A 16289-nucleotide genomic window follows, 5' to 3' on the forward strand; every position below is an offset into this window, starting at 1 on the left:
CAATGTGGGGCCTACATGTTCTGGCAGCCTGACTACTCTGCCAAGCCCAGGGCGGCTCCTCTGGCACCGCTGGCCTTCCCTTAAGTGAAGTGCTGAGGGAGTGCAGCACTGTCGGAGGTGTCACCTTTCAGATGAGACATTAAACTGAAGCCCACCTGCCCCTCAGGTGGATGTAAAAGATCCTGCGGCCATCTTCACAGAGAGCAGGGATTTATCCTTCAGCCAACATCACTAAAACTGACTATTTGGCAATTTATCTCATTGATTTACTGCAACAGCAAGAAGACCAACAACAACTAATTTTTATATAACACTTCTAATGTAATAAAACAACCCAAGGCACTTCACAGTGGCATTATAAAACAAACTATGACACCGAGCCACATAAGGAGATATTAGGTTAGACGACCAAAAGCTTGGTCAAAGAGGTAGGTTTTAAAGTGTCTTAAAGGAGGAAAGCGAGGTGGAGAGGTTTAGGGAGGAAATTCCAGAGCTTCGGGCCCAGGCAGCTGAAGGCACGGCCGCCAATGGTGGAACAATGGAAATCAGGAATGCTCACATGGCCAGATTTGGGGAGTGCAGAATTCTCGGAGAGTTGTGGGGCTGGATGAGATTACATAGGGAGGGGCGAGGCCATGGAGAGTTTTGAAAACAAGGATGAGAATTTAAAAATTGAAGCGTTGCTTAATTAGGAGCCAATATATGTCAGTGAGTACAGGGGATGATGGGTGAATGGGACTTGGTGTGAGTTAAGACATGGGCATCAGAGCTTTGGATGACCTCAAGCTTATGGCGAGTAGAATCTGGGAGATCAGCCAGGAGTGCGTTGCAATAGTCAAGTCTAGAGATAACAAAAGCATGCATGACTGAGAGTTTCAGCAACAGATTAGCCTAGACAGGGACGAAGTTGGGTAATGCTGCGGAGGTGGAACAAGTTACTCGTAGTGATGGAAACCCGATTGGAGGAATTCAAACATGGCATTCTGAAAAAGATTGGCACGGATTTGGGAGGCGACAACACGTTCAAGGACTTTGGAGAGGAAAGGGAGTTTGGAGAGGGGAGGGTAGTTTGCAAAGACGGTGGGGTCAAGGGTTTTTTTTTAGGAGATTTAAAGGAGAGAGGTATAACACCTGAAGAGAGAGAATCATTTACAATATTGGCGAACATGGGAACCAGGAGGGGAAGTTGGGTGGTACTACATTACAACAGTGATTTATCTTCAAAAGTACTCTGCATGTAAAGCACTTTAGGGCATCTTGAGATTGTGCAAGCAACTGTATAACTGCAGTTCTTTTTTTCTATTTCATCCCTTTTACCTTCTTACCTCCAGCCTCATTCCCTCCATCAGAACCTTTCTTGTCTCAATTATCAATACAGTGATGGTCAGCATCCCTCTGAGCTAGATTCTCTAGTTTCTCCTAAGGTCTGACTATATTAAAATCAACAACAATCTGCCTTAATGTGGCATTGTTACAAAAACTTCCCAAGGCACTTCTGTGAAGTGTAATCAAACAAAACTTTATAATGAGCCAAAGAAGATGACTTTTTTTTAATTCATTGTTGAGATGTGAGCGTCACTGGCCAGGCCAGCATTTATTGCCCATCCCTAATTGCCCTTGAGAAGTTTAGTTTAGTTTAGAGATACAGCACTGAAACAGGCCCTTCGGCCCACCGAGTCTGTGCCGACCATTAACCACCCATATATATACTAATCCTACACTAATCCCATATTCCTACCACATCCCCACCTGTCCCTATACTTCCCTACCACTTATAACGGCCAATTTACCTACCAACCTGCAAGTCTTTTGGCTTGTGGGAGGAAACCGGAGCACCTGTAGAAAACCCACGCAGACACAGGGAGAACTTGCAAACTCCACACAGGCAGTACCCAGAACCAAACCCGGGTCGCTGGAGCTGTGAGGCTGCGGTGCTGACCACTGCGTCGCCCAGTGAAGGTGGTGATGAGCTGCCTTCTTGAGCTGCTGCAGTCCATCTGGTACAGGTACACACAGTGCTGTTAGGGAATGAGTTCCAGGTTTTTGAACCAGCCAAAGTGAAGGAACAGTGATATACTTCCGAGTCAGGATGGTGTGTGACTTGGAAACTTGCAGGTGGTGGTGTTCCCATGCATCTGCTGCCCTTGTCCTTCCAGGTGGTAGAGGTTGCGGGTTTGGAAGGTGCTGTCGAAGCAGCCTTGGTGAGTTGCTGCAGTGCATCATGTAGATCATACACTCTGTTGCCACTGTGTGTCGGTGGTGGAGGGAGTGAATGTTTAAGGTGGTGGATGGAGTGCTGATCAAACCAGCTGCTTTGTCCTGGAATGGTCCAGTTAGATTCCTAGTCAATGGTGATCCCAGGATGTTGATAGTGAGGGGTGCAGTGATGGTAATACTGTTGAATGTCAAGGGGAGATGGTTAGATTCTCTCTTGTTTGAGATGATCATTTCCTGATGCTTGTGTGGCGCGACTGTTACTTGCCACTTATCAGCCGAAGCCTGGATATTGTCCAGGTTTGCTGCCTGGGGGCACGGGCTGCTTCAGTATCTGAGGATTCACGAATGGTGCTGAACATTGTGCAATCATCAGCGAACATCCCCACTTCTGACCTTATGATGGAAGGAAGATCATTGATGAAGCAGCTGAAGATGGTTGGGCCCAGGACGCTACCCTGAGGAACTCCTGCAGTGATGTCCTGGAGCTGAGCTGATTGACCTCCAACAATCTCAACCATCTTTCTTTATTTTAGGTATGACTCTAACCAGTGGAGAGTTTCCCCCGATAGAATTATAGAATGGTTACAGCACAGAAGGAGGCCATTTGGCCCATTGTGTCTGTGCCAGTTCTCAGCAAGAGCCACTCACATAGTCCCACTCCGCTGCCTTTTCCCCATTGCCTTGCAATTTTTTTTCCCAGATAATTACCCAATTCCCTTTTGAAAGCCATGATTGAATCTGCCTCCACCACACTCTCAGGCAGTGTATTCCAGATCCTAACCACTCACTGAATAGAAAAAGATTTTTCTCATGTCGCCATTGCTTCTTTTGCCAATCGTCTTAAATCTTTGCCCTCTGCTTCTAGATCCTTCAGCCAATGAGAACAGTTTCTCCCCACCTGCTCTGTCCAGACCCCTCATGATTTTGAACACCTCTAACAAATTTCCTCTTAATATTCTCAGGGAGAACAGCCCCAGTTTCTCAATCTATCCACATAATTGAAATCCCTCATCTCTGGAACCATTCTCCTGAATATTTTCTGTAACCTCTCCAATGCCTTCACATCCTTCCTGAAGTGTGGTGCCCAGAACTAGACACAATGCTCCAGTTGAGGCTGAACCAGTGTTTTTTACAGCTTTATCATAACTTCCTTGTTCTTGTACTCTAGGCCCTGACTTTTCAAGCCCAGGATCTCATATGCTTTATTCACCACTTTCTCAACCTGCCCTGCCACCTTCAATGATATATACACATATACCCCCAGGTCCCTCTGCTCCTGCACCCTATTTAGAATTGGACCTTTTATTTTATATTGCCTCTCCTTATTCTTCCTAACAAAATGAATCACTTCAAACATTTATGCATTAAATTTCATCTGCCACTGTCTGCCCATTTCACTATTTCCTTTTGAAGTTTTTCACTATTCTTACAGTTCACAATACTTCCAAGTTTTGTGCCTTCTGCAAATTTTGAAATTGTGCCCTGTACACCCAAGTTTACATCAATATAATATCAAGAAAAGCAGGGGTCCTAACACCAACCTCTGGGGAGCCCCACTGTGTCCTTCCTCCAAGCCGAATAACAACCTTTCACCATGACGCTCTGTTTCCTGTCACTCACCCAATTTCGTATCCATGCTGCTACTGTCTCTTTTATTCCGTGATTTCTAACTTTGCTGACAAGCCTGTTATGTGGCACTTTATCAAATGCCTTTTGGAAGTCCATGTACACCATATCAACCGTATTATCCTCATCAACCCTCTCTGTTACCTCATCAAAAAACTCAAGCAAGTTATTTGAACACGATTTTCCATTAACAAATCCGTGCTATCCTTCCTTAATTAATGAAATGATTCCCTGATTCCCATTGACTTCTGTTTTGATAGGGCTCCTTGATGTCTCACTTGGTCAAATGCTGCCTTGATATCAAGGTCGGTCAATCTCACCTCATCGCTGGAGTTCAGCTCTTCTTTTCCATGTTTGTACCAAGGCTGTAATGAGCTGAGTGTCCCTGTTCAAACCCAAACTGAGCATTGGTGAGCAGGTTATTGTTGAGTAATTGCCACTTGATAGCACTGTCAATGACCTCTTCCATCACTTTGCTGATGATTGAGAGTAGACTGATGGGACGGTAATTGGCCAAATTGAATTTGTCCTGCTTTCTGTGGACAGGACATACTTCACGGAATTACATTCACAGAATTGTTACAGTGCAGAAGGAGGTCATGTGGGCAATTTTCCTCATTGTCGAGCAGATGCCTGTGTTGTAGCTGGAACAGCTTTGCTAGGGACACGGCTAGTTCTGCAGCACAAGTCTTCAATACTACAGCATGGATGTCAGGGCCCATAGCCTTTGCTGTATCCAGTGCCTTCACCCATTTCTTGATATCACGTGGAGTGAATCAAATTGGCTGAAGACTGGCATCTATGATTGTGGGCACCTCGGGAGGAGGCCGAGATGGATCATCCACTCGGCACTTCTGGCTGAAGATTGTTGCAAATGCTTCAGTCTTGTCTTTTGCACTGATGTGCTGGGCTCCCCCATCATTGAGGATGGGGATGTTTGTGGAGCGTTCCCCTCTGGTTAGTTTAATTGTCCACCACCATTCACGACTAGAAGTGGCAGGACTGCAGAGCTTTGATCTGATCTGTTGGTTGTGGGATCGCTTAACTCTGTCAATTGCATGCTGCTTCCGCTGTTTAGCATGCAAGTAGTCCTGTGTTGTAGCTTCACCAAATTGGCAACTCATTTTTAGGTATGCCAGGTACTGCTCCTGGCATGCCCTCCTGCAATCTTCATTGAAAAAAGGTTGGTCCCCTGGCTTAAATAAAAGCAAAATACCGCAGATGCTGGAAATCTGAAATAAGAAACCCCTGACTTGTTGGTAATGGTAGAGTGAAGGATATGCTGGGCCATGAGATTGCAGATTGTGGTTGAATGGCCCACAGCACCTCATAGATGCCCAGTTTTGAGCTGCTAGATCTGTTCTGAATCTATTCCATTTAGAATGCTGGTAGTGCCACACACATAATGGAGGGTACCCTCAGTGTGAAGACAGGACTTTGTCTCCACAAGGACTGTGGTCACTGCTCCAATACTGTCATGGACTGATGCATCTGCGACAGATCGATTGGTGAGGATGAGGTCAAGTAGGTTTTTTCCCTCTTGTTGGTTCTATCACCAGCTGCCGCATACCCAGTCTAGCAGTTATGTCCTTCAGCACTCAGCCAGCTCGGTCAGTAGTGGTGCTACTGAGCCACTCTTGATGATGGACGTTTAAGTCCCCCACTCAGAGTACATCCTGCGCCCTTGCCAACCTCAGTGCTTCTTCCAATTGGTGTTCAACATGGAGGAGTACTGATTCATCATCCGAGGTGGGGTGTGGAGGTAGGTGGTAATCAGCAGGAGGTTTCTTTGCCCATGTTGGTCCTGATGCCATGAGACTTCATGGGGTCCAGATTCAACGTTGAGGACTCCCAGGGCAACTCCCTCCTGACTGTACCACTGTGCCACTGCCTCTGGTGGGTCTGTCCTGCCGGTGGAAAGCTAATAGAATGTTATCATTTGTCGCGAGGGGAATTGAATACAAAAGTAGGGAGGTTATGCTTCAGCAATACAGGGCATTGGTGAGACCACATCTGGAGTACTGTGTATAGTACTGGTCTCCTTATTTAAGGAAGGATGTAAATGCATTGGAGGCGGTTCAGAGAAGGTTTACTAGACTAATAACTGGAATGGGTGGGCTGTCTTATGAGGAAAGATTTGACAGGCTAGGCTTGTATCCACTGGAATTTAGAAGAGTAAGAGGCAACTTGATTGAAACATAAAATCCTGAGGGGTCTTGACAGGGTGGATGTGGAAAGGATGTTTCCCCTTGTGGGAGAATCTAGAACCAGGAGTCACTGTTTAAAATTAAGGGGTTGCCCATTTAAGACAGAGATACGGAGAAATCTTTTCTGTCAGAGGGTCATGAGTCTTTGGAATTCTCTTCCTCAAAAGGGGGTGGAAGCAGATCTTTGAATATTTTTAAGGCAGAGGTAGATGATTCTTGATAAGCAAGGGGGTGGAAGGTTATCGGGGGTAGGTTGTAATGTGGAGAAATCAGTTCAGCCATGAACTTATTGAATGGCGGAGCAGGCTTGAGGGGCCGAGTGGCCTACTCCTGCTCCTAATTCCTATGTTCGTATGAGATACCCAGGGATGGTGATGAAGGAGACAGGGACATTGGCTGTAAGGTATGATTCGGTGAGTATGATTATGTCAGGCTATTGCTTGACTAGTCTGTGGGACAGCTCTCCCAATTTTGGCCCAGATCCCCAGATGTTCGTGAGGTGGATTTTGCAGGGTCGACTGGGCTGGGTGTGCCTTTGTCATTTCTGTTGCCTAGGTTGATGCTGGGTGGTCCATCAGGTTTTATTCTTTTTTGACTTTTCTGTAGCAGTTTGATACAACCAGGGATAGGCAGCAATATGTTGCACATGGACATTTGACAAAATTATTGACTCAGTCGTGGACATGGGGTAATTAATCTGTATACAATTTATATATCCAATCTAATGCCATCAAAACACAGTCCAATTTAAAACATATTTCTCCATATAGATAAAGTAGCTAAACATACAAATATCAATGGAGAGCTGCACAACTGTATTAGCTAGCTGGCAAGCAAAATATTATGCAATGCCATTGCAAATTACTTTTGCAAATACTTTTACTGCGAGTTTATTTTAAAACACAAGGTTAAAGGCTTGAAGCAGGGGTGCCCAACATTGTCGCATGGGGGTGGGGGGCACATTCCAATTTTTGTCTTACATAGGGGGCCAGTGAGACAATTTCAGAAAGATAAAGGCATTAATAAATTATCTTACTATTAATCAAAACAACAAATGTGCATTTTTGTGAAGAAGCTTTACATGAGAAGACTAATTTATTGACTTACTTCCTGGTCACTATGTTGGACACTGATTTAGTGGGACACCTGGCATTTTTTTGCTTGCACAGGTAGTCAATGTTTGCCTGCTCACTTCTTGTGGCAATGCAGAGTATTCAGGATAGATGTCCATTGTCAGGAATAATCTTAATTGCACTCTTCCACTTCTCTCTCTCTCTGTCTGTATGTCTCTCTCTTTTTGTGTTGCTCTCCGCCCCTCCCTCTCTGTGTCCCTCTCTCTGTGACGTCCCGCCCTCTCTCTCTGCCCCCACCATCTCCCTCTCTCTCCTTCTCTCTCTCTGCCCCCCACCCCCCTGCCCATCTCTCATAGAGTCATAGAGTTATACAGCACAGAAACAGGCCCTTTGGCCCATCGTGTCCACGCCGGCCATCAAGCACCTGTCTATTCTAATCCCATTTTCCAGCACTTTGCCTGTAGCCTTGTATGCTATGGCATTTCAAGTGCTCATCTAATTACTTCTTAAATGTTGTGAGGGTTCCTGCCTCTACCACCTCTACAGGCAGTGTGTTCCAGATTCCAACCACCCTCTGGGTGAAAAAATGTTTCCTCAAATTCCCTTTAAACCTCCTGCCCCTTACCTTAAATCTATGCCCCCTGGTTATTGACACCTCTGCTAAGGGAAAATGTTTCTTCCTATCTACCCTATCTACACCCCTCATAATTTTGTATACCTCTATCAGGTCTCCCCTCAGCCTTCTCTGTTCTAAGGAAAACAACCCTAGCCTATCCAGTCTCTCTTCATAGCTGAAATGCTCCAGCCCAGGTAACATCCTGGTGAATCTCCTCTGCACCCTCTCCAGCGCAATCACATCCTTTTTATAGCGTGGTGCCCAGAACTGTATACAGTACTCCAGCTGTGGCCTAACTAGTGTTTTATACAGCTCCATCATAACCTCCCTGCTCTTATATTTCATGCCTCGGCTAATAAAGGCAAGTATCCCATATGCCTTCCTAACCATCTTATCTACCTGTACTGCTGCCTTCAGTGATCTATGGACAAGTACACCAAGGTCCCTCTGACCCTCTGTACTTCCTAGGGTCCTACCATCCGTTGTATATTCCCTTGCCTTGTTAGTCCTCCCAAAAAGCATCACCTTACACTTCTCAGGATTAAATTCCATTTGCCACTGCTCCGCCCATCTTACCAGCCCATTTATATCGTCCTGTAATCTAAGGCTTTCCTCCTCACTATTTACGACACCACCAATTTTCGTGTCATCCGCGAACTTACTGATCATACCTCCTATATTCACGTCTAAATCATTAATGTACACAACAAACAGCAAGGGTCCCAGCACCGATCCCTGTGGTACACCACTGGTCACAGGCTTCCAATTGAAAAACAACCCTCGACCATCACCCTCTGCCTCCTGCCACTAAGCCAATTTTGGATCCAATTTGCCAAATTGCCCTGGATCCCATGGGCTCTTACCTTCTTAACCAATCTCCCATGTGGGACCTTATCAAAAGCCTTACTGAAGTCCATGTAGACTACATCAACTGCTTTACCCTCATCTACACATCTAGTCACCTCCTCGAAAAATTCAATCAAGTTAGTTAAATATGATCTCCCCCTGACAATGCCATGCTGACTATCCTTGATTAATCCCTGCCTCTCCAAGTGGAGATTAATCCTGTCCCTCAGAATTTTTTCCAATAGTTTGCCTACCACAGATGTTAGACTCTCCCCTCTCTCTCTCCCCCCTCTCTCTCTCTCCTCCATCTCTCTCTCCCCCTTCTCTCTCTCTCCCCCTTCTCTCTCTGCTCACCTCTCTCTCTCTGCCCCCCTCTCCAGTCCTTCCTCTCTCCCTCCCCTTCCTCTATCCCTCTCCTCCTCCCTCTCTCCCTCACCCTCTCCTCCTCCCTCTTCCCCTCCCTCTTCCCCTCCGTCCCTTGCTTCCTCCCTCCCTCCCTCTCCCTCCGTCTCTCTCTGTGTCCTTCTCCCTCCCTCCCTCTCCCTCTGATAATTGCAGAGAGTGAGAACTCTCAGCTTTTTGATTGGTCCTTTTTTTATAAATCGCAGCCGCTGGATTCACAGCTGATAGGTTTTTAAAGCAGAACAGCGCTTCCAATTTGGACAAGCTTGTGGTTTTCCATGGGCTTTTTAAAAAAATAGGCAGAACCCAATAATTATCCAATTCTCTTTTGAAAGCCTTGATTGAATCTGCCTCAGGCAGTGCATTCCAGATCCTAACCACACGCTGTGTAAAAAAGCTTTTGCTCTTTTTTCCAATCACTTTAAATCGGTGTCTTCTGGTTCTCAATCCTTCTACCAATAGGAACAGTTTCTCCCTATCTACTCTGTCCAAACCCCTCATGATTTTGAACACCTCTATCAAATCTCTTCTTAATCTTCTCCAAGGGGAACAGCCCCAGCTTCTCTAGTCTATCCACGTAACTGAAGTTCCTCATCCCTGGAACCATTCTCATGAATCTTTTTGCACCCCCTCTAATGCCTTCGCATCCTTCTGAAAGTGTGGTGTCCAGAACTGGACACAATACTCCAGTTGGGGCCAAACCAGTGTTTTACACAGGTTTATCATAACTTCCTTTCTCTTGTACTTTATGCCCCCATTTATAAAGTCCAGGATCCCATATGCATTATTCACTACTCTCTCAACCGGCTCTGCCACCGTCAATGATTTGTGCACATATACCCCCAGGTCCCTCTGCTCCTACACCCACTTTAGAATTGTACCTTTTATTTTATATTGTCTCTCCTCATTCTTCCTACCAAAATGAATCACTTCACATTTCTCTGCATTAAATTTCATCTGCCATTTGTCCACCCATTCCACTAACCTGTCTATGTCCTCTTGAAGTTTATCACTATCCTCCTCACAGTTCACAATACTTCCAAGTTTTGTGTCATCTGCAAATTTTGAAACTGTGCCCTGTACACCCAGGTCTAGTTCATTAATATATATCAAGAAAAGCAGGGGTCCTAACACCGACCCCACTGTATATCTTCCTCCAGTCTGAAAAACAACTGTTCACAGTTTCCTGTCACTCAGCCAATTTCGTATCCATGCTGCTATTCTATGGGTTCTAACTTTGCTGACAAGCCTGTTATATGGCACTTTATCAAATGCCTTTTGGAAGTCCATGTTCACAACATCACTGCATTACCTTTATCAACCCTCTCAGTTACCTTATCAAAAAACACAAACAGGTTAGTTAAACATGATTTGCCATTAACAAATCCGTGCTGGCTTTCCTTAATTAATCCACATTTGTTCAAGTGACTGTTAATTTTGCCCCGAATTATCGTTTCTAAAAGCTTTCCCACCACCAAGGTTAAACTGATTGGCCTGTAGTTGCTGGGCTTATCCTTACACCCTTTTTTGAACATTTGCAATTTTGTAACATTTGCAATTCTCCAGTTCCCTGGCACCACCCCTATATCTAAGGAGGATTGGAAGATTATGGTCAGTACCTCCACAATTTCCACCCTTACTTCCCTCAGTATCTTTGGATGCATTGGATCCAGTCTTGGTGAATTATCAACTTTAAGTGCAGCCAGTTATTCTAATACCTCCAGTTTATCATTTTTTAGCCCATCCAGTGTCTCAACTACCTGCTATTTTACTATGACTTGGGCAGCATCTTCTTCCTTGGCAAAGTACTCATTTAGTACCTCAGCCATGCCCCTTGACTTCATTTGTAAATCCCCTTTCAGGTCCCTAATCAGCCCAACTCCTCCTTTTACTATTTATATGTCTATAGAAGACTTTGGATTCCCCTTTATGTTAGCTGCTCTTCTCATGCTCTCTTTATGTTTCTCTTACTTGTTTTTTTCACTTTCACTTTTTTCACTTATATTTTTCAGCTCCAAACCATATTGACTCGGTCTGTACCCTTCCTTGACTACACCATTCCTCTCTAACGTATCAGAAATAATTTTCCTATTTGAATTTGTACTTTGAGGAGACCTTTAAACAAGCTTCACAGGAAGGCAAAAGTACACAGCAGGGAACTCACTATACTTACCAATCTGAAACACAAACTAGAAATGCTGGAAGTACTCAGCAGGTCTGGCAGCATCTGTGGAGTGAGAAGCAGAGTTAACATTTCAGGTCAGTGACCCTTCATCAGAACTGGTAGATATTAGAAATGTAAAAGATTTTAAGCAAGTAAAGCTGGGGTGGGGCAAGAGATAACAAAATAGAAGGTGTTGATAGGACAAGGCCACAGAGAATAACTGACCAGAAGGCCATGGAGCAAAGGCAAACGATATGTTAATGGTGTGCTGAAAGACAAAGCGTACAGAGAGGGTGTTAATGGACAGAAAACTGAGCAGCCTGGCCCCAAGCACAAACATGAAAAAAACAGTGGGTAGGCTTTTATACTTACCAATCTTCTCATCTCCACAGAAAGCAGAAGTGAAAAAGATGCTGCACAGAGAGAGAGAGAGAGAGAATCATACCGAACCTTCAACATCTGGCATTTCCAGCAGAAATTGTCCCACTCCATCGTGAAGCCCATCACTTATCCTCACTGGCCCAGGTGGGTTAACGCTGAGTGATACAGACAGTATGGATGTGGAATTGACAAGAAAGCGATTGACAACTCACAGGGGAGTGAAGTGTTGTGGTCTCGGAGGGGCGACATGATGTACCTGAGTGGGAGCTTAAGAGGTGTCAGATACTGGCAGACCGTGATCCAGGGGTCCTGCCACAAGAAGCAAATGCTTGCAGAGCATCAGAAACACAGGAATCGGCCTCCCCCAGCTCCTGGTCTAAGTTTCCTTTGTTTTACTGTGACATTGGTTTGAACAGCAGATCCTAAGGCAGAAATGTCAAAATTGGGGACTGATGATAATATCAGTTCGGCTGAAACCAAACAAAAACAGAAGCAACTCCTAAGTTTTCCTGTCCTGAATCTCTTTCTCCGTTCTGCAATTATTTGTCTGGCAGTAAAAACACACCAATTACTTACTTATAAAACCCCTTCGTAACTTTAAAAGGGGTTATTTTGGTGAAAGGTTGAAAACAAGTGCTAAATAAATGCTTAATGGTGCAGTTCTATAAAGCATGCAGGGGTACTTGGGGGTTTATGTGGATCGATCTTTGAAGGTGGCAAGACAGGCTGAGAGAGTGGTTAGCAAAGCATCTGGGATCTTGGGCTTCATAAATAAGTACAAAAGCAGGGAAGTTATGCTGAACCTTTATAAACCTGTAGTTAGGCCACCACCAGAGTATTGCGTCCAGATCCGGTCACCACACTTTAGGAAGGATGTGTGGATGTAGAGGAGATTTACCAGAATGGTTCCAGGGATGAGGGATTTTAGCTGGGGTTGTTCTCCTTGGAGCAAAGGAGATTGAGGGGAGATTTGATAGAGGTGTACAAGATTATGACAGGCTTAGATAAGTTAGACAAAGAAAAACTGTTCCCATTAACTGATGGTACAAGGACTAGTGGACACAGATTGAAGGATTTGGTCAAGTGATGCAAGGGGGCTGAGAGGAAGAACTTCTTTACGCAGTGAGTGGTAATGACCTGAAACTTGCTGCCTACAGGGGTGGTGGAAGTAGAGACGATCAATGATTTCAAAAGGAAATTGGATGGGCACTTGAGGGAAATTAACTTGCAGGGCTTCGGGGGAATGGAACTGACTCAATTGCTCTACAGAGAGCCGGCATGGACTCGAAGGGCTGAATGGCCTCCTTCTGTGCCATAATGATTCTATCTCATCTCAGCATATCGACATATTCTTCTATTCCTTTCTCATTCGTGTACTTATCTACTAGCTTTTCTTTGCATACATGTGACTGCCACCCTTCTCTCTCGCAGCTTTCCTGCTCTCTGCAGTAATTCCAGTGTCGTTTTAGGTAGCAGCGGGGTTTTATATCTTACTGTTTCAGCAGCTTTCCATCTCTCCAAGTTATATACAAACATAAAAAAATGACGGACAGCAAATGTCCAGCTCATCCATAAAGCCTGTCTCACACTCATGATGCTTAGATCATCAGGACTAGATACTTCCTACCCCAACGTCTCCTGTCCCTTCCACCTCCAGCAATGTAATCTCCCAGGAAAGGCAGGAAAGTTGCATCTTCCATTGCTGCCTGCAGTCAGGCCTAATTGGTGTCTAACTTTCACTCAGCAGGGGTTTTCCATTGACCTCCTCCTCCTGGGTACCTGAGGTGTTGCAGGCTTCAAAGAACAAAGAACAGTAAAAATTACAGCACAGGAACAGGCCCTTCGGCCCTCCAAGCCTGCGCCGATCCAGATCCTCTATCTAAACATGTCGCCTATTTTCTAAGGGTCTGTATCTCTTTGCTTCCTGCCCATTCATGTATCTGTCTAGATACATCTTAAAAGACGCTATCGTGCCCGCGTCTACCACCTCCGCTAGCAACGCGTTCCAGGCACCCACCACCCTCTGCGTAAAGAACTTTCCACGCATATCCCCCCTAAACTTTTCCCCTCTCACTTTGAACTCGTGACCCCTAGTAATTGAATCCCCCACTCTGGGAAAAAGCTTCTTGCTATCCACCCTGTCTATACCTCTCATGATTTTGTACACCTCAATTAGGTCCCCTCTCAACCTCCGTCTTTCTAATGAAAATAATCCTAATCTACTCAACCTCTCTTCATAGCTAGCGCCCTCCATACCAGGCAACATCCTGGTGAACCTCCTCTGCACCCTCTCCAAAGCATCTACATCCTTTTGGTAATGTGGCGACCAGAACTGCACGCAGTATTCCAAATGTGGCCGAACCAAAGTCTTATACAACTGTAACATGACCTGCCAACCCTTGTACTCAATACCCCGTCCGATGAAGGAAAGCATGCCGTATGCCTTCTTGACCACTCTATTGACCTGCGTTGCCACCTTCAGGGAACAATGGACCTGAACACCCAAATCTCTCTGTACATCAATTTTCCCCAGGATTTTTCCATTTACTGTATAGTTCACTCTTGAATTGGATCTTCCAAAATGCATCACCTCGCATTTGCCCTGATTGAACTCCATCTGCCATTTCTCTGCCCAACTCTCCAATCTATTTAAATTCTGCTGTATTCTCTGACAGTCCCCTTCACTATCTGCTACTCCACCAATCTTAGTGTCGTCTGCAAACTTGCTAATCAGACCACCTATACTTTCCTCCAAATCATTTATGTATATCACAAACAACAGTGGTCCCAGCACGGATCCCTGTGGAACACCACTGGTCACACGTCTCCATTTTGAGAAACTCCCTTCCACTGCTACTCTCTGTCTCCTGTTGCCCAGCCAGTTCTTTATCCATCTAGCTAGTACACCCTGGACCCCATGCGACTTCACTTTCTCCATCAGCCTACCATGGGGAACCTTATCAAACGCCTTACTGAAGTCCATGTATATGACATCTACAGCCCTTCCCTCATCAATCAACTTTGTCACTTCCTCAAAGAATTCTATTAAGTTGGTAAGACATGACCTTCCCTGCACAAAATCATGTTGCCTATCACTGATAAGCCCATTTTCTTCCAAATGGGAATAGATCCTATCCCTCAGTACCTTCTCCAGCAGCTTCCCTACCACTGACGTCAGGCTCACCGGTCTATAATTACCTGGATTTTCCCTGCTACCCTTCTTAAACAAGGGGACAACATTAGCAATTCTCCAGTCCTCCGGGATCTCACCCGTGTTTAAGGATGCTGCAAAGATATCTGTTAAGGCCCCAGCTATTTCCTCTCTCGCTTCCCTCAGTAACCTGGGATAGATCCCATCCGGACCTGGGGACTTGTCCACCTTAATGCCTTTTAGAATACCCAACACTTCCTCCCTCCTTATGCCGACTTGACCTAGAGTAATCAAACATCTGTCCCTAACCTCAACATCCGTCATGTCCCTCTCCTCGGTGAATACCGATGCAAAGTACTCGTTTAGAATCTCACCCATTTTCTCTGACTCCACACATAACTTTCCTCCTTTGTCCTTGAGTGGGCCAATCCTTTCTCTAGTTACCCTCTTGCTCCTTGTATATGAATAAAAGGCTTTGGGATTTTCCTTAACCCTGTTTGCTAAAGATATTTCATGACCCCTTTTAGCCCTCTTAATTCCTCGTTATGAATTTGGCCTAACCATCAGCCTCAAGAAAACGAACATCATGGGGCAGGATGTCAGAAATGCTCCATCCATCAATATTGGCGACCACGCTCTGGAAGTGGTTCAAGAGTTCACCTACCTAGGCTCAACTATCACCAGTAACCTGTCTCTAGATGCAGAAATCAACAAGCGCATGGGTAAGGCTTCCACTGCTATGTCCAGACTGGCCAAGAGAGTGTGGGAAAATGGCGCACTGACACGGAACACAAAAGTCCGAGTGTATCAGGCCTGTGTCCTCAGTACCTTGCTCTACGGCAGCGAGGCCTGGACAACGTATGCCAGCCAAGAGCGACGTCTCAATTCATTCCATCTTCGCTGCCTTCGGAGAATACTTGGCATCAGGTGGCAGGACTATATCTCCAACACAGAAGTCCTTGAAGCGGCCAACACCCCCAGCTTATACACACTACTGAGTCAGCGGCGCTTGAGATGGCTTGGCCATGTGAGCCGCATGGAAGATGGCAGGATCCCCAAAGACACATTGTACAGCGAGCTCGCCACTGGTATCAGACCCACCGGCCGTCCATGTCTCCGTTATAAAGACGTCTGCAAACGCGACATGAAATCGTGTGACATTGATCACAAGTCGTGGGAGTCAGTTGCCAGCATTCGCCAGAGCTGGCGGGCAGCCATAAAGACAGGGCTAAATTGTGGCGAGTCGAAGAGACTTAGTAGTTGGCAGGAAAAAAGACAGAGGCGCAAGGGGAGAGCCAACTGTGCAACAGCCCCAACAAACAAATTTCTCTGCAGCACCTGTGGAAGAGCCTGTCACTCCAGAATTGGCCTTTATAGCCACTCCAGGCGCTGCTTCACAAACCACTGACCACCTCCAGGCGCGTATCCATTGTCTCTCGAGATAAGGAGGCCCAAAAGAAATTCCTCGTTTCAGATTGGTCCTACATTCCCGATATTCTTTCAAAGCTTTGTCTTTCTTCTTTCTTTTCTTTTCTTTCATTTCTTTTTATTCATTCTTGGGACATGAGTGACCCTGGCAAAACCAGCATGTATTGCACATCCCTAA

The 16289-nt window shown here is 45.4% G+C and overlaps 1 protein-coding gene across 1 annotated transcript in view; it reads left to right on the forward strand.

The window, feature by feature from the left end:
• Positions 1-16289, forward strand: part of LOC137378417 (uncharacterized) — a 576275-nt gene that overhangs the window by 50857 nt on the left and 509129 nt on the right. The window lies entirely within an intron of this gene.

Source organism: Heterodontus francisci, chromosome 16, assembly GCF_036365525.1.
Source record: "Heterodontus francisci isolate sHetFra1 chromosome 16, sHetFra1.hap1, whole genome shotgun sequence".
NCBI classification, from domain to species: Eukaryota; Metazoa; Chordata; class Chondrichthyes; order Heterodontiformes; family Heterodontidae; genus Heterodontus; species Heterodontus francisci.